Source organism: Lycorma delicatula, chromosome 10, assembly GCF_047948215.1.
Source record: "Lycorma delicatula isolate Av1 chromosome 10, ASM4794821v1, whole genome shotgun sequence".
NCBI lineage: Eukaryota > Metazoa > Arthropoda > Insecta > Hemiptera > Fulgoridae > Lycorma > Lycorma delicatula.
In genome coordinates this window covers 121912252-121932119 of record NC_134464.1, presented here as the reverse complement: position 1 = coordinate 121932119, position 19868 = coordinate 121912252, and the positions used below count along the sequence as shown (strand labels likewise).

At 36.1% G+C, this 19868-nt stretch overlaps 1 long non-coding RNA gene across 1 annotated transcript in view; it reads left to right on the top strand.

Moving 5' to 3' along the window:
* The window catches only part of LOC142331230 (uncharacterized), a 226045-nt gene that overhangs the window by 65658 nt on the left and 140519 nt on the right, over positions 1–19868 (top strand). Inside the window, exon 3 of the long non-coding RNA XR_012757925.1 lies at positions 3637–3851. This is a non-coding gene — a long non-coding RNA (uncharacterized LOC142331230). The remainder of the gene's footprint in view (positions 1–3636; positions 3852–19868) is intronic.

The window sequence follows — 19868 nt, the reverse complement described above, 5'->3', positions numbered from 1 at the left end:
TAAAAAAAAATCCTTATCCAAAGAATAGTAAAAACTTTTCGATATTTTACTTAATAAGACAGTTACAGCGATATTTTGTTTTTTCGATAGGCCCTCCCCCATTTCCAGTCCCATGATCCGATTTTGGCCGTTAACGAACTAGACCGAGATTTTCTGACGGGTTATTTTTAAGGAACAATTTGAAAAATTACGGCAGTTATCGTGTTCCCAAGAAATTAAAATATATATATATATATATTAAAAGAAGAGACAGACTTATAGGCCACATACTAAGGTATCCTGGAATAGTCGCTTTAATATTGGAAGGACAGGTAGAAGGACAAAATTGTGTAGGCAGGCCACGTTTGGAATATGTAAAACAAATTGTGAGGGATGTAGGATGTAGAGGGTATACTGAAATGAAACGACTAGCACTAGATAGGGAATCTTGGAGAGCTGCATCAAACCAGTCAAATGAAGACAAAAAAAAAATTATAAACTTTTGAGTTGACGCTGGTTTTCGGGTCTGAGGCTGTGAAACGTCAAGATATGTCGAAATTTTCCTGAAATCAAATCATTGTATCCATTACAATACGTAGCTATCTTTTGAAATCTATTTAAAACATTAGATTGCAGAAAAATATACTGAAATAAACCGTTTTGTAATTCGAGGGGTTGATAATTCATTCGCTTCGAAAAATAGATATTTTTCGTTTAAAACATCGTTTTAAAAAATGTGTTTCGCGACACATCGTTTAATTTCGCTATGCTATTCAGGAACGGTGTGAGGATGAGTTTTGTAAGCGGCATCCTTAAGTTATCCCCCCCACAAGAAAAAGTCAGGAAAGGATAAATCAGGAGACCGAGAGGCCACAATCCCTTCGAAATCTATTGTCCACGAAAACACCGATACAAGAAAGTCGGCTATATGAGCCGTAGCATTGTCCTATTAAAACCACGTGTAATCTATCCGGTCTGCAGGTATAGTGTTTACAAATTGTTGCCCTGTCTGTATGTAGCGCTCATAGTTCACAGTGCCGGAAAGAATGTATGAAGTTTCGACTGCTGATATTGCACGCGAAACTCCCATTTTTTGTCCGCGGAGACTAGTGCACCGATGTGGATTTCCGTACGCGAGATGCGTGAATTCTGTGCGTTCATGGTAGTTCCGTATTGCTGGAACCGTGCCTCGTCGGATCGAAACCGATCGTCGAATTCATCCCCGTCCGAGTTATGACGTGAACCGCTGACAGAAAGCTACACCTTTTCCAGTGTCTTCAGGTAACGACTCGTGAACGACAGCAATTCTGCGTGAACGCATCTTTAAACGCTTGTTCCATGCCGTGCGGGCGTTACCAAAAAAGATCAAAACGGTTAGATAGACGTAGCACAGATTTCTTGGCACTAACAGAATATAAAGCTTGCACGTCGATCGACTTTTCTGATGCTACCGTTTTCGGTCGAGCGCTTTTGGCTGCGTCTATCGCATTCCCTGTCTCTTGATTCTGCCGCTTGATGGAGAACTACTTTTCTGTGAAGGCGTTCTGGGTCTGGGCGTAACTGGCACGTCTAATGTATCGGGAGGCGATGAATATATTCTGCTACATTTTGTAACCCGTTTTACCTCGATTAAACTTGCAAAAAAAGAAGAAAACATTCTTCCGTGAGATTGTGTCGCTCTTTGAACCGTCTGTATTTTAAATAAATCGGCGCTAAGATTTTTTAAATCGTTTTTAATAATTTATTAAAAACGGCAAAGTAAACACGTATGAAGTATTTTATAAAACTTTACGCTTGACAATTATTAAATATGTACTATACTTATGTATATTGAATTTTAAAGTATAGTAAACCTCTTTACGGTTTCCCTAAAAAGTTAAAACAAATTTTCAAAATGCATAAATAGGGTGTTAGAAAATTGTTTGGCGACAATAAATATGAATCGTGTAGATTGATATTTAGAAAATGAAATATTTTTAGGTATCCTTGAGTTTATATTTATGAATGTGCATTCTTTTCCAAAAATAGTCCCTTTTTTAAAAAATAACAATATCCGTGCTATCAAATCTGATAATAGAACTCTCTTTTTCTGTTTAGCTTCTGGAACTACTGTAAGGTATTACTTCAGAGGATGATATGTATGAATGTAAATGAAGTGTAGTCTTGTACAGTCTCACATCAACTATTCCTGAGATGTGTGGTTAAATGAAACCAAACCATCAAAGAACACGGTATCCACAATCTAGTATTCAAATCCGTATAAAAGTAACTAACTGCCTTTACTAGGGTTTGAATCGTAGAACTCTTGACTTCGAAATCAAATGATTCACTATGATAAGTTCACCACTAGACCCCGACCGGTTAATGCCGATAAAGAACTTCTTTCTTTTTCTGTTTATCCTCCAGAACAACCGTAAAATATTACTTCAGAGGATGAATGAGGATGACGTGTATAAATGTAAATGAACTAAAGTCTTTAAAGTCTCTGGTCAGCCGCTCCTGAGATCGTTGTTAATTGAAACCCAACCACCAAAGAACGACGGTATCCGTGATCTCGTAATCAGATCTATAGCCGATATTAGAACCGGTTTCATGTAACTCAGCGCAATACTTTGGCTTACGGCAAAGGGCCTTATGCTTCTGTTGCGATTTTAAATAGATTACCAAATCGTTTAAAAACTTCTCCCGACAATTTATTTTAAATAGAATTAAAAGATTTTGTTTTACTAACACATAATATTATTTCTGAAAATGAAATTCTAAATAATAATTGAAAATGTTTAAAAAACTCTGAATTTTCTGCACCTTATTCAGCTTATTATTAATATGTACGTAAATATGCAGTAAAATAATTTTCATTATGCCTTCTAAATTGTTAGTTATTTTTTATACTTTGTATCTCCATTAAAATACCATAACATTATTTCATGGTTTTATTTTTTGCATTTAGGCCGACTACAAACCACACAAATGTCATTTCTTCCGCTTTCTTTTTCATTTCCTTCAACATTCTTTTGTTCTTTATATATGTTTGGCATTTATTTTTTTTTTTACCGTTTCACTTTGGTATGTCTTTTCCTTCATCGCACATTTTTAACTCAATTTTACGTATTTTTTGTCAGATTAGCTTTCTATCTTTCGTTTCCTGTTCACGGATCCCTAAGTTCTGTAATTCTTTTTTCATCGTTGTAGGTCCCAAAGTCGCTCTTTTGTACACAGATTTTAATGAAAATCTGTTTATTAAGTCGTTGTTCGTCCATTCTGTACACACGACCCAGGAATTTCAATCTCCACTTTCTTATTAATAAACTTAAAATATAAATACATGTAAACGGTTATTTTGTGACGCTAATCTGGATGGTTTTACCTTGGCTTTCTACGATTCATCCGGCAAAGGCTGACGCAGTTCCTTTTCTTTTTACACGGAATAGTATACGAGTACCGTTTATGAAATCATCTATATAATGTGTTGTTATGAATCGATCAGGATAAAAATTTTATTTATTTATGCTTCAGTTCAACAGAGGATTATTCTGTCTTTTTAACAAAATTTCTACAAAAAAACCTCCTTAATATTGCATAATTACAATGCGCGTGTTAAATCTTATAATTCACAATATATTACAAACAAACTGAATTATAATCTTTTTTTTTCAGATATGTTTTTTAAAGAATGTAATTTAACTCATCTTAACGATTGCTTTATTACAATGTAATAATTCAGATGAGGATATTGCAGTCTGGTATGGAATTGATATATTTACACATCGAGGGGGACCACCGAGGTCCGAGGGGGACCTCGGACATTTCTTTAGAAATTATATTAGAAATGTTATGATGCCTGTATATCAACATCCACTAGCTATTATAAGGTCAGTAATATATTTGTTTTTTATATTATTTACTACGTTTTTTCTTAATTTTTACGTAAATATTAGAATTTCCTGTTTAATTATATTATATTTTCTGTAAAAGACCCTGAAAAAGATATTTTAATTTTTTTATACTGTTAACAGCCTATGATTATCTTTGTCATTCTTTAGTACTTCTCTTCGTTATGATACTTTTCTATCATTTTTCTTAAATTGTTCTCATATATATATATATATATATATATATATCTTGGTTTATAATTTTGTATCCTATTTGAAAGCTTTAATATATAATAATCAGAAACATCTTACAAACATGATGTTACTATCATATTGACGCACGAATTAATTTTATTCTTTACGACCGACTATAATAATTTTGATTATGGATTATTTGAATTTAAATTAACATACCTGAAGATGGAGTTACAGCTCCGAAAGTACTAGGATTTACACTTTTTAAATTGTTGGTTAGTAGAAATTAATTTATACAAAAATAATTTTCATTACAAAAATACTGTAGCCAACGTGATATAATGTGTTGATTTCCGGGACAGTTCGACTGCAGGGAAGTCCTGGATTTTATAAATTTGATTTGTTTATAAAGTCAAAGCCAAATTTTGTGTTGTTAATCTATAAAAATGGTGAAATTAGAAGGTCAGATCAGAATGTCAAAGTAACGTATTATTTACTGTTAATAGATCGGTCGAGTGGCCGAAAACAAAATAAAACAAACTTAAGAAAAATAATAATGAAACCGATTTCAAAAGAAACACACTAGAGATAAAAATTGCTTTCTTAAATCTTTCAATTTTAACGTATTAGAAAAGTTTTAATTATTTTATTTTAACGTTTTTATAATTTTATTTTTATTTAAAATAAAAATATATCTACAAAAATTTGTCAGAAAAAATCAAAAGAAGCCAAGAAACTGCTACCTTCTGAGTTTGACATATGGTTCTGGTATGTAGAAATCTATATTATTTTTCTGTTGTACTAATTTTCTTGAATTTTGTTTGAAAATATATCCGACAGAAAATGACATCAAAATGTACGTTAGCATGTTATTATATTATAACATTCCAGTATTAAGTAATGTTAACGATAAATCTTATGTACAAAGCCAAAATTTTGTCTGTTTTAAGAAAAAGAAATTCATTATTATACGAGGGTTATTTTTTTTCAAGGTCGATCGGTCACGAAATTAAAACCACGGTGATAATAAAAAATTTTTTATTTGTAACAAGTACTTACATAGTTACGCTATTTCTTTACATAGTCGCCACTCCGATTTAGACATTTGTCGTAGCGCGGTACAAACTTTCCAATACCCTCGTCATAGAACGGAGTCGCCTTTTTTTCAGCCGTGTTTCTACGCCGGTCTGCAGCTCGATGTCTGTGCCAAAATTTTGTCCTCCTAGCCGGCGTTTCGTGTGAGCAAAGAGGTGAAAATCGGACGGAGCCAAGTCCGGGCTGTACGGTGGGTGATCAAACACTTCCCGACGAAAACGCTGCAGGAGCTTCTTTGTTACACAGCGCAGTGTGCGGCCGAGCATTGTCGTGGAGAAAGACAACGCCTGATGACTACATTCCTCTCCGCTTATTCTGAATCGCCCTTCGTAGTCGTTGAAGAGTCACGCAGTATGAGGCTGCAGTGATGGTCGTGCCGCGTTCCATGAATTCCACCAAGAGAATTCCATTCCGGTCCCAGAACACAGTAGCCGTACGCTTTCTGTTGGAGAAGGTTCGCTTGAACTTCTTTGATTTACCGGGAGAATGAGAATACATCCGCTGTTTGGATTGTTCTATTGTTTCTTCAGTTTCGAAATGGACCCGTGTCTCGTCCATTGTGACAATTTTGTTTAAAAAAACTTTTTCATTGTGGTAACCCTGGAGAAACGTTAGGGAGGCGTCCGTTCTCATTGTTTTGTGATGGTCGGACAGCGGCCATCTCAAGACCCATCTCGCACACAGTTTACGGTACTGAAGTCTCTCACTCGCAACGGTGTAGAGAGCTGACCTTGAAATTTCAGGAAACGAATCGGTCAATACAGAAATTGTGAACGACGATTTTCTCGAATCGCCTCATCCACTCGCTCAACGAGATCATCGGTTGACACTCGCTTCCTTCCCAGACCGCCTGCATCATGAACATCTGTACGTCCTGTTTTAATGTTACTGCACATTGTCGCACTTTGCTGTCGCTCATTAAAGTTACTTATTCGTCGATGAATTTAAGCCGCATTACACCCCTCAGCCTGAAGAAATCGAATTAACGCACGCACCTCACACTCGGCGGGAGATGCTATTGTTGTAGACATGTTTACGCGCTAGCTGCGTGTTCAGAACAAAACGAAGTGACGCGGCGTGATTGAAGGCCTTACTAGAAACGCTGCGTAACACATATGCGCAAAGGTTCATCCGATTTTTGCGAGGGTTTTTATTTCGCGACCGATCGGACCTTGAAAAAAAATAACCGTCGTAGATTTAATATGCCAAAGTTTGGTCAAATTCGGTGGAGTAGTTCTGGAAATACGAAGTGATTTAGGGTGTGAGACTTTTTTTTTTGGTTTGTTTTACTTCCGGGTCCGCAGTTAAGCAATTCAATCCGCAGAGATGAGATGAATGTTTTGTATCGTGTGTGAAAAATGCCATGCCTGACCGGGAGTCGAACCCAGGACCTCCGAGTGAAAGGCCGAGTTGCTATCACTCGCGCCACGGAGGCCGGCAAGGGTGTGAGACCTAACACCGAACACACACACACGTACATACCAACAACCGGAAAATTTCCATCCGGATTTTTGGTTTTTTCCGGTGAAAACCGCATACGCCAAAACTGGACAGATTACTATACTTTCCCTTCTGTAGTTATAGCTCTGTTATAAGCGCAAGGCGGGAAAGTAATAGTGAATATTTATATTTTCAGAAAGTGGAATAATTAAAACCTTTCGTATCAGTTTAAACGCATTAAATAATCCGAAATGTTTTTCTCTTGCCAAAAACTGATGCACCGATCATATAAACAGATTTAAAGAAATCTATATTATAAATACTTCTTTTATTTATTTCTTGTAACAGATATTTCGTGTAAAAATGTTTATAATTTTGTTATTTGCTGTTCAATTGCGCAAGATATAAAACATATTCGTTATCAGAAGACAATTTCACTACGACTGAAAGCTTGTAAATTCTTTTACCCACCTACTCGACGTACACCACCATGACCACGTTATTTCCAGACTGCGCCCACATCACCTCTTGGACGCCAAACCTAATTGTTCCTAATACGATTTAATTTTTAATGTAGAGCGTTTTTCTAAATATGTTTGTCTATTATTCAAGATTATAGAGAGCGAAGTAAGATTATAATAAATAATTGTATAATAAAATCTTAACTAGAATTTTATACAGAAGAATTGAGAGGAGAGTGGAAGAAGTGTTCGGAGAAGACCAATTTGGTTTCAGGAAAAGTATAGGGACAAGGGAAGCAATTTTAGGCCTCAGATTAATAGTAGAAGGGAGATTAAAGAAAAACAAACCGACATACTTGGCGTTTATAGACCTAGAAAAGGCTTTGGATAACGTAGAATGGAATAAAATGTTCAGCATTTAAAAAAAATTAGGGTTCAAATACAGAGATAGAAGAACAATTGCTAACATGTACAGGAACCAAACAGCAACAATAACAATTGAAGAACATAAGAAAGAAGCCCTAATAAGAAAGGGAGTCCGACAAGGATGTTCCCTATCTCCGTTACTTTTTAATCTTTACATGGAACTAGCGGTTAATGATGTTAAAGAACAATTTAGATTCGGAGTAACAGTACAAGGTGAAAAGATAAAGATGCCACGATTTGCTGATGATATAGTAATTCTAGCCGAGAGTAAAAAGGATTTAGAAGAAACAATGAACGGCATAGATGAAGTCCTACGCAAGAACTATCTCGTGAAAATAAACAAGAACAAAACAAAAGTAATGAAATGTAGTAGAAATAACAAAGATGGACCGCTGAATGTGAAAATAGGAGGAGAAAAGATTATGGAGGTAGAAGAATTTTGTTATTTGGGAAGTAAAATTACTAAAGATGGACGAAGCAGGAGCGATATAAAATGCCGAATAGCACAAGCTAAACGAGCCTTCGGTAAGAAATATAATTTGTTTACATCAAAAATTAATTTAAATGTCAGGAAAAGATTTTTGAAAGTGTATGTTTGGAGTGTCGCTTTATATGGAAGTGAAACTTGGACGATCGGAGTATCTGAGAAGAAAAGATTAGAAGCTTTTGAAATGCGGTGCTATAGGAGAATGTTAAAAATCAGACGGGTGGATAAAGTGACAAATGAAGAGGTATTGCGGCAAATAGATGAAGAAAGAAGCTTTTGGAAAAATATAGTTAAAAGAAGAGACAGACTTATAGGCCACATACTAAGGCATCCTGGAATAGTCGCTTTAATATTGGAAGGACAGGTAGAAGGGAAAAATTGTGTAGGCAGGCCACGTTTGGAGTATATAAAACAAACTGTTGGGGATGTAGGATGTAGAGGGTATACTGAAATGAAACGACTAGCACTAGATAGGGAATCTTGGAGAGCTGCATCGAACCAGTCAAATGACTGAAGACAAAAAAAAAAATAATTGTATAGAATATAAGGAATAACGGTCTTCACCGCTAGCCTTAACTGTTATTTCATCGACTAAAACCATCGTTCCATGTTACGATATAACTTTATTAATAATAATTAAAGGTTACTTAACGATCACATCCTTTGTTTTTGCTACAGCTTGTAGCGAAAAGCAGGACTCCTTATTTCATTTTCCCTTTTACAGTGGACTTATTAACAAATAGAAGATAACGAAACGATTTTATAATCTTTAGATATAAACCTGAAGTATAATTTGAATAACAGCGCTTGCGTAGCTACTTTATTGAATGTTTAATAAAGTTAACTATAGCAGCTGCTTATCAGATGTTTACGTTTCATATAATCCCAAATTAAATTAACTTATTTTCTCGTCATGCGTCTCCGTATTTGCCCGGGAAATAATACAGATTTTAATGAAACTTGTAAAGATTACATACATGCTTTCAGCTATATTATTAAAATATTTATAGGGTGTCCAACCACGTATAATATTGTCAGCATGACAAAAAAAAAAAAAAAATTAAATAAATTGAGAAATATTAAAAAAAATTTCTCTCTTCTCTCTCTCTCTCTATTTATCTATCTATCTGTGTCTGTCTCTCTGTTTCTCTCCTGTGAATGTGTATCTGTTTGTGTAAGCCGCGCATCAGAAAACAGTTTTCTATTTATCGGTAATATTGTGTGTGTGTATTTTCGGTGTTAGTCCTCGCATATAATATCGGTTAAAAACACATGTATTTATATTTATGTACATACGTAAATAACAGTAAATAATTTTTAACGGGATTTTTAATCGGTACCAACGGAAAGCTTTTATTCGTGATCTATTCACCGAGAATAATCGTAGGAAAACTTTAAAGAAAATTTTTACAACTTTTCAAGAGTAATTTTGTTATTTTTTATTTAACCGCTAAGGGTGAAGTTTGTTAAAATAAAATTTCAGTAAATAAAACAGGAAATGTTTCAAACACGGATTCTACAGATTGATTTTCACGAAAATTTTCATTTCGAACAAATCGCTAAGTAATAGACAAATAAAAAAACAAAAAAAAAAACATAGGAATAAAAATTGAACCAAGTAGAATTAAAAAAAAAACAATCTTTATGTGGATATGAGTATTACGCGTGATTGCGAGACGGTTTTTATTTACGAATGTTTGTTTTGTTAATATAGCTTTGAGTTGCACACCGGTCTAATGACCGATGAAGAATGGTGGATCCTTGGTTTTATTGGAGTTTTTTGTGTTACAGTCAACTTTGTTATCGAAAAATATTTGCATAATTAAATTAACTACTCGTCAATAAAGATGTTTGGTAATACTCGCATTATTTTTCATCTAAATATGCATTAATATCTTTAATAGGAACATTTCTGATATTTCAAAAACGTCTCTTTTTGGTAGAACGTTGTTTTTTTGTAATCCACTAGTTGGCGTCACAGATTTCACACGATAATAATAATATCGATTTTTTTAAATTTAAATGAATGTTTTCTTTCTGGTTGGAAATTAAATAAGTTCTTTAAAGGACGCTGTTTATTTCAGTTAGTATGTGAAGTATAATGTACCGATCGAACTGGAATTATAAAAGTCGAAATAATATAACTGAAATGGAGTGATCGATTGTTATATCTCATTTTTCTATTTGAGAGCCTCACACCCCTCACGAGAAGTAACTGGCTGTTAGTAATTATAAAGTAGACGGAGGGGGATTTTATAGCTTAAATTACAGATAAATTTCATTAGAAATTTTATATTAAATCACGATCGGTGGTCAGTTACACGCGATCAGAATATCATTTTACTATTGCGATTACTAAACTTTAACGTGAGACTTCCTTAGGATGTGAAATGTAAATAAAATCAAAAAGTATAACCTTATAAAAATTCCTCTTACTATGTTGCCGCTAAGGTGAATAAATTTTTGTTTAAAATCATGCTTATTGAGAATCGCTGTTTATCCTTTCAGATATAGGTAAACTTTGAAAAATATTATCCCGCAGCAGTGCAAGTTAATATTGCTAGTCGTACTGCCTTAACTTTATTTAAATCCAGAAATTAAAAAAAAAATCCCTTTCGGCACGCCGGAAGGCGGAGGTAGATTTCACCGGTGCTAAGTAAATAGAAAAAAAGATTTCCTTCCACCTTAAAGTTAAGAAAAACTTCAAATTTACTCGATACGACAACGGATGCATGTGAAAAAAAGTTTCACATGTTTAGCATACGACAGCCCCTTTTTTTTACAATTGCAGCAAAAGTTTAGTCTGTCTTGCCGTAAGGGTTGGTCATATCAAAAATTATTTCAGATAAAGTTTTAGGTAATGTTTAGAGGACTAACGACCACTTTAAACCGATTCGACACAGCCTATTAAGGGAGGTATGATTCTTTTTTGTCTTCGAACCCCCATTTTTTCTACCCCCTAGGCCGACGGTTGCTGACATCAAATTAATATAAGTTTTAAGCCCTTATCCAAAGAATAGTAGGATCTTTAAACGAATTCGATATTTTACTTAATAAGAAAGTTGTAGCGATATAACTTTCCCGAAAAAGGTCCTCCCACTTCCACCCGCACGGTCCGATTTTGGCCATTCGACTGAGATTTTGGGACGAGTTATTTTTAATAAACAATTTGAAAGTGATTGCGGCAGTTATCCTGTCCACAACAAACTGAAATATAACATGTATAAATGTATTTTAAACTTTTGAGCTGACGGTGGTTTTGGAGTCTGCGGGATGTGAAACGCGAAGATATACAGAAATTTTTCGGATGTCGAATCATTGTACCCGTTACAGTAGGTAGTTTTCTATTGAAATCTACCTAAAAAAGAATAAACATATGAAATAACTACTATTTAATAAACGAAAGCATCGTAAACAAGTAATATATTTTATTGTAATTCATTACTGTACACCGATGATATAATTATTTTTCGAAATTATTAATTAATATTTAATTTTTTCATCCCAATTTCAACAATATACATGTAACATAACTTAAGTTAGCTTTTTAATTATTAGATTTACGATAATTTACATTTAAGTTCATAGAATCATTTTTTTTTATGGACGGGCGAAGAATAACAAAAAAAAATTACTAATACGTATTACAATAAAATTAAAATTAATTATAAAATCGACAAATAATAAAAGTAATAATTAAAATTGCTAACAAGCAGTGACAGCGACTTACAAATTCAAAAAGTAACAATTCAGAAATTATACAAATGAAAAAAAGTAAAAAAAGTAATTAATCAAAGCTAATATTATATTAATGAATGCAATTGAATCAAGAAATGAAAAAAAATTAAAGTAATCAGCTGAAATAATAAAAAAAAAACTCCCGTTCAAGTTCAAAAATAGTAAATAATTAAATTAATTATTTAATTAGAAGAGAGAGTGCTAATTTGTTCCCATTCTCTAAGTGCACTTGTTGCAATTCGGAACAAAAACATTAAGGATGTCTTAATTTCAAACATCCTGTCCATTTTATACGTTTTAAATCAACGAGGACAGCGATGCATATTTGTATGGACTCCAGGGCATGCTGGTGTTACAGGTAATGAGAGCGCAGACGAAGCAGCCGGAAAGGCAACAGTCTGCGATGATTTGGATGCATTTCCTGTAAGAGTGGCAGATGTTAAAAATTGTCTAACTAACGTAATAAAAGAACAAGTGGAATACTGAGTGGAGGAGTTTAAATACAAAATTAAACTCGGTGAAAACTTCTCCATATAAATGGAAAAGCGACGTGAAGTTGACTCGCCGAGAACAAGTAGCTGTGACCAGACTTAGAATCGGTCACACGCGATTAACAAATTCATATTTGTTAACCGGCGATGAGAGACCGATGTGCGGTGTTTGCAATAAAACACTTACAATTAAGCATCTAATAGAAGAGCGTACAATATATGAGGACCTCAGAAAGAGGTTCCGTCTAAGAAATGATATTACTGGTGATTTAGCTAATGGAAATGAAAGAAAAATAGTTGCATATTTACACGCCAGTGGACTTCTTAAAAGTCTATAAAAATGGATATTTTAAGGCCGTGTTAAAGAGTCTCTAAGAGGTAGTTTCATCCATATATGGGAGTCTCGAAGCGTGGCACGTATAGTGACGGGAGATAGCAGCCATCTTGCCTAGTCCACCCTGGCTTGTCTGCATTCAAGAGCGGTGAGTCGGGGTGCGTCCAATGATGGCATGGGGGACCCTCAAGGGTAGACTGAGGGCGCGAGGCTATGGGTGGGCGCAATGCATGCCTGTAGCCTGTTTATATGGAGAGTCGACTGCCACGGCATCCTGGCGCGACTGATATTCTGCTTAACGGCCCCGAGGGTGCTAAAATTAACAAATAATCGAGACAGGTAGAAGAAGATAACGGTATTGATAACTTGTATTTTTAATTTCATGGTTTTTTGAGAACCTTATCTCAAATTTTAATATCGGGGCCCTTTACACCCCGTAAGTGTTGCGCTTGTGTTTGTTATTTGTGTTTTAATGTTCTGTGTAGTTTTTGCTTTTAAATAAAATGTAAGGGCCCTTTACACCCTTACATATGACGATCCTGGTGGTGATACTAATTTCTTTCTAAGAACGTGACGAGGGCTAATGACCTTAGTAGTCGATGCCCGTAAAAATTCTAGAAAAAAAAAGTAAATACTCATCAAAGATCTTGTTAAATGGATTAGGCTGGCTGACTAGAAATGTTTGTGGTGTTGAATCAGAATAACAACTGATTTGGTAGCATTATTCATTTTAAACATGGAGATGCAAGAAAAAAGATATATGTATATATATATATAATAAATAATTCAAAAGGATAGAACAAAAAACAGCAGAACTCATGTCAGATGTCTGACTTGTGCGGATGACCTGGCTTTGCTAGGCTTCAATAAAATGAAGTATTTCAATAGGTAGAGAATCTAAAACAGGTGGCTGAGAAAGCAGATCTTTAGATAGATTTTCTTTGAAAAATGAGAAATAATGACCAGCATCAAAACTACCATTAAAAAGAAAATTAGCACCGAATACGGAAATTTTAAAATCGTGTCTATTTTCAAACATGCAGGGGAAATAACAAAATACAACATTACGGAAAGAGCGGAAATAGAAGAGAAACAAAACCGGGTAAATTACTTTTCCTGACCAAAGATATCTACAATAAGAAACCTCTCAAAAGAAATATTAAGCTACAGAGGTGAGACCAGAGATACTAGATGGAAGTTAACAACCTGGGACCGTTAAAGAAAAGAACACTAAGAACAATCCTACGCCCTAAGAAAACAACAGAAGGATACAGACTGAAATCCAAACAAGAGAGGAAAAAGGAGATCGAGATTTTCGTTCCACGTATACAGAATGACGAACAGACTAAAATTTCCGTTCGGCGGGTCAATTTGTTGATAAAGGACGTCGACACTCTTACGCGGGAAAAGGAATTGTTATGTGACACGAAGAAGACTGCTGGGGATTCGGTCACTATTGACGTTCTCTCCCTGTGGCCGTCGTATGGGGAAACTAAAGTGGTGACGGTGGCAGTCCCGCCACTGCTGGTCGCGGAATCGCTAACGGTCGGCCGACTTCGTGTAGGATAGGTATCTTGTCGGGTTTCGAGGAGGTCCACCGAGGAACGATGCTATCGGTGCTGGGGCATAGGATATCGGGCGGGGTCCTAGCCCCGACAAAAGGGGGCGTTGTTTTAATTGTGGAGCTGATGGGCACCTCCGGAAGGACTACCAAACAGAAGATAATTGTTCGCTATACAACACCGGCGAGCATTCACTCGGGGGTCGGAGCTGCAGGGTCAGCTGCAAAATATGAGCCCCGTCGTCTTTGCTTGTGAAGGGCCTAAGGTTGGGACAGCCCCGTCCAGGAGGGGTGGGCCGCTTAGGTGTCCCGCTCTCGTTGATCGGACGGGAACTTCCTTGTGTCTTCAACACGGGGGTGAAAGTAAGACTGTAGTCCCGGTGGGGGATCCCTTGGGGTCCCCTTATTATAGGCATGGCGTATAATTAAAAGGCCGGGTCCCGGCTACCTGGGGAGAACTTTAATTGCCGAAGAGGTAGTTTGAGGTGATGGCCCTCCCTGGAGCCGAGTAAATGCTTAATTGCGAATCCAGCTTCTGGTTGGGGGGGGGGGGGATAAAACAACGATGTACTCAACAAAACTAAATAGACAAATATTCATTGAGCTCTGGGAACAAAACCGCAACCACGGGTTCATTAAAAAAAATAAAGAAAGAATTATAGAACGGGATCCAAAAACAGGAAACGATAGATAGAAAGCGATTCAGACAAAAAAATGATTCAGACAAACGACGAGGAAGGAAAGTATCACACCACAGTGAACAGATTGGGAAAAATAAATAGCAAACACGCGAAAAAGATGAAAGAATGTTGGAAAAAAAGGAAGTAGAAGAAACCATGTTTACGCGGTCCGTAGTTAATTGTTACTCGTAAATTGTTTGAATCGCAAAAATAAAAATAAATACTAAAAGAAACTGCTAATTATGAGTACCGCTAATATTATCTTGTATTTTCAAATCGTACACAAATTTTATCTTTAATTTTTTTATAAATATCCTTGTTAGGGTAATGACACAGACAGCTGTTTTGACCTTATTGTTGTTACGAGTCGACAAATCATTACGTTTTTGTAATACAAGGAAACTGTTGCGATACACACAAGCTCTTAGCAACGGTGTTCAATATTGAAACTGAGTTTCTAGGTCAAGAAAATGATGTCAGAGTTAAGGATTTTATTACTTTCGTTTATTTCTTTTGATAATACATTTTATATCTTTTATTTATGTTTTTTTTTAAACTTTTATTTGAAAGTATTTTATTTAATAATTTTCAATAATTAAAATGATCGGTCGAAAGGAAAAATTTGCCTTGAAGTAATTAACTGGTAAAGTTGAAAAGCGTTCTAATCATTATTAATTAGTAGGAAGTAACCGTTCATCTACGAGTAAAATTATAAAATTCTTCTTTGTATTTTTCTATTTCTAAGAATAAATTATTAAAATGAGTTTTGTCTGGTCTGTCTTCAGAATTAAGAATCCATAATTAAGTTATTTTGTCCTTTTTCCGACGATAATAAAGTAATGAAAATTGAAGTTTCTCATTTTTCAACACGCTTCCTTTCCTTCCAAAATCATTTTCGCATTGTAACCGGACGTGTAAAACGTAATCTTATAAACTATAATCGTGTCATTTCTATTAAAAAAATAACCGAATAAAAACGCTTTGGTCAAAGTAGCTGTTTGTATTTGAGACCTCTAACTGAATTTAGGTTGTTTACTTTATGATCTCGTTGAAAAAAGTACTCTTTACACAGCGGGCTAGACATTTTTTATGCAGATTGTTGTCGCCGGCTTCCGTGGCGCGAGTGGTAGCGTCTCGGCCTTTCACTCGGAGGTCCTGGGTTCGAATCCCGGTCGGGCATGGTATTTTTCACACACGCTGCGAAAACATTCATCTCATCCTTAACTACGACCCTAAGTTAAAAAAAAGAAAAAAAAGATATCTATTGTTGTCATTTCACGGATCGCAAACGCAAATTCAGTAAGCTGGTTTTACTCACGGTTTTTTCCCCTTACGTGAGACATGCCGAAACTGTCCGATCTACGATAGATTTGTTTTTTTACCGGAAACAGTGTATAACAAGATATCTGTTATTTACGTTCTGTACCGCTACCTGTCGGCAAAAAGAATATGCAATGTTCATCTCATAAATAGTTTCAGATAATCACTGACAGCGCATTTTGAATTCTATGTAGAAAATTATCGGAAGATAATATCAAAATTTTAAATTATTTTAGGATGTCAGTCGGATCGTTCTATGAGATGATGATAAAACAGATGAATTAGTTACTCGCCAGAGTCTCCATTTCTTGTAAGAGTTAATCGTTTCAAGAACCGTTTCGGTTACACTGCATACCTAAAAGCCTTTTACTTTCTTTTTCCTGTTTAGCCTCCTGTAACTACCGTATATATAATTCTTCAGAGGATGATATGTACGAGTGTAAATGAACTGTAGTCTTGTACATTCTCAGTTCGACCGTTCCCGAGATGTGCGGTTAATTGAAACCCGACCGCCAAAGAACACCGGTATCCACGATCTAGTATTCAAATCTGTGTAAAAATAACCGGCTTTACTAGGACTTGAACGCTGGAACTGTCGACTTCCAAATCAGCTGATTTGGGAAGACGCGTTTACCGCTAGACCGACCCGGTGGGTTATACTTGAAGAGCCAGACGCATACAATCGAACCAGCAGTATAAATAGTTTTCTTTCTTTTTTCTATTTAGCCTTCGGGAATTACTGTTCAGAGGATGATTGAGGACGATATGTATGAATGTAAATGGGGTCTAGTCTTGTACATTCTCAATTCGACCGTTCCTGAGATGTGTAGTTAATTGAAACCCGACCGACAAAGATCACCGGTATTTACGATCTAATAATCAAATCCGTAAAAAATAACCGTCTTTATTAGGACCTCAACGCTGGAACTCTCGACTTCCAAATCTGCCGATTCGGGAATACGCGTCACCATTAGACCGATCCGGTGGGCAGTATAAATAGTCTACAAGGATCCCGTGTAGTTAGCTGACGCTAATTTGCGGATTGGCGTTCTCTTAAGCAGGAGGACATGTTTTTTAGAACGTGACCGCAACTCCGAGATTTGTAAAACGCCCTAACTTGCATAAATAGACTTATTCTCATCGATATGAGAACGGACCGCAATTACGTCGATGAAACTCTTGCACAAAACGTATTATTGTTTCATATCGTTACGTAAAGGATGAAAATTTATTTTTTGAAATTTAATTTAAACATTTAAATCGTTATACATTTTACAATTATAATTTTTCTATTAATAAACATTATTTTATTCAATATAAACAATAATTTTATTATTTTTCTTCAGAATGAATAATGAATTTGTTTACATTTTAAACAAAAATATAATTTTAACGAGAGATATACCTTTAGAACACGATAAAAGTACTTGTTTACGTAGTCGAATATTTGCATTTGGTGGAAATTTTCCGCGTAAGTCTGTGTATTCATACTTTTTTTTACCGGCACTGAGATCTTAATTGCATATTCAATAAAATTTGCATTTCAGGGTTAAAGAAGTTTGACTTTATGCGATTTTTTTTTTTTTTAGTACGAAATAAGTTCCTTGTAACTATGTAACTATAAAAGAAAAATTTATCAATAATGATTTTATATATATATTTATATATTCTCGTGTTGCCCGATCTCTCTGGTAAAAATGAAATCAGGCATAAAATTGTCAAACTGTGTAATTAATTTTTATTACATTTTTTTTAGTTATTATAATTTATCGCATAAACCGGAAGATTGTGCGGTGAGTATATGAAACGGAAATATTTAAAACGTCTGACCGGATTTGAATCGGAGTCCAACGAATGAAAGACGGAGATATTACTACTCCATCACGGTGATCGCAATTTTTGTAATCCATTTCCAAGGCGTAATCGTAATCCAAGGCGCACTACGTATTAACATTAACCCGTTTATCGTTACTTTTGATGGTAGAATGCGATAAATATACATATCGTAGTTTTCTATACGGCTATGTACCAAAACTCGAGCAGTTGTTCTAAACGACCTCCCTCCTCATATCTCCGAAGCCATAACGGAGAAACGACGACTGAGGAGGAGATATCGAATCACCCTGTCCCCCGCTGATAAGCGGGCCTTTTATAATCAAACGGACAGGGTAAAACAACATCGGTGGCCGTGATGTTCACATGCAAGACACGAAAACCGACCAGAGAGCTGGAAATCTCAGGGGAGAAAATCCCTTTTGAGAAAACAGTTAAGTACCTGGGGGTGGTGTTGGACAGGCGGCTTACCTTCGGCGAACGTGTAAATTATGCGACCCGGAGGGCTAAGGCCGCCAGAGCCTCGCTATACCCAGTGCTGAACAGTGCCAGCCCGTACCCACTGGCAACTAAGCTCCTCATTTGTCGGCTGTACGTACTGCCGATTCTAACATATGCTTACCCGGCATGGGGGGCAGTGTTGAGCTGCTCGCTTCAAAAGAAGATCGAGGCCGTCCAAAACATCGCGTTGCGGACGATCTTTGGAGCTCCGTGGTTCGTCAGGAACGCCACTCTCCGATCTGATGCGAGATTTCAATCCGTGTCCGAGGTGGGGGTGGCGCAGGCGCGCAGACTGTTCGGGAGAGCGGCTGTGTCCGAACACAGTCATCTTCGGGACATCTGCCGAGAGGACCCAACTCCGACAGTTGTAAGGAAGCGGCCTCACGCCGTACTGGACGAACCACCGTGATGGTGCGGTGCGGTAGCCGAAAATCGACAAACCAGGCTTAGGGGCCTCCATATCGCATGAGCCATAAACGGAATAGTGCGTCAGACGCGTTTCCGGGGTCGCGAGTGAAAAGTTTTCGCGAGTTATATAGTTTGAAGACGTCAAACACGGTAAGTCGCGCATAAAACAAAAACGCGGTCTAAATTTAAAAAAAACTTACAGTAAGACAAAATATCCCAGCAATTGCGACTCCTCCGGAAAAGGGGACGCATTGCTCCCTCCTTATAGCTAGTGCCCCGTTGTGGCGTATTCCTGCTAGCCTATTAAAGAGTTAGCACCGAAAGGACTTCAGTGGACGGTCTGAAGGGGAATTACGTCGGGAGGACAGGCTTTATAAGCCTAGCCTTCCGCGGTCGGCCCATGAAATGGGTTCGATAACGCTGGTTTAACAACGGATTGGAATGCAATTAAATCCGTCTTAAATTCACTAAAATAATAATAGACAAAACTTGAAAAATTAGATCCGAGATTAAAAAAAATAACCCTTTTAAAAACAAGCCCGATTAGAATGATCCAGCAGCAAGGGACTCTGTCCAGGTTCTGCGATAAAGTAGGGAGTAATAGACTCCTGCCAACTTTGCATTCCATTCCATTCCATACGGCTATGTGAAATTAATTGTTACGCTACAATACAGTTTCCTAACAGACGGTCGAGATTACTGCTACGTTTTACGGGTTTTCATTCTTTCACAGCCCTTTTTTTATTCTTTGTTACCCGAAATAGTCGAACTATGTATTTATCGTAATAATTTCATAGCTGAAACTGTAACGGACAAATAATTTCTGAGAATCGACATATTTTTTAAGCGATATAGTATTAATACCGGCAACTTGGTGAAATTTTTGTAAAGATAAAGAATTATAAAGAAAAGATAAATATCTGTTCTTAGATATACTTAAAACACTTAATTTGTTACTTAACAAATTTATTATTATTTTTTTTATATTTATAATCTGCTGACAGAACAATGAAAAATTAGGATATTAGTTATTGAAAATCAGAACAG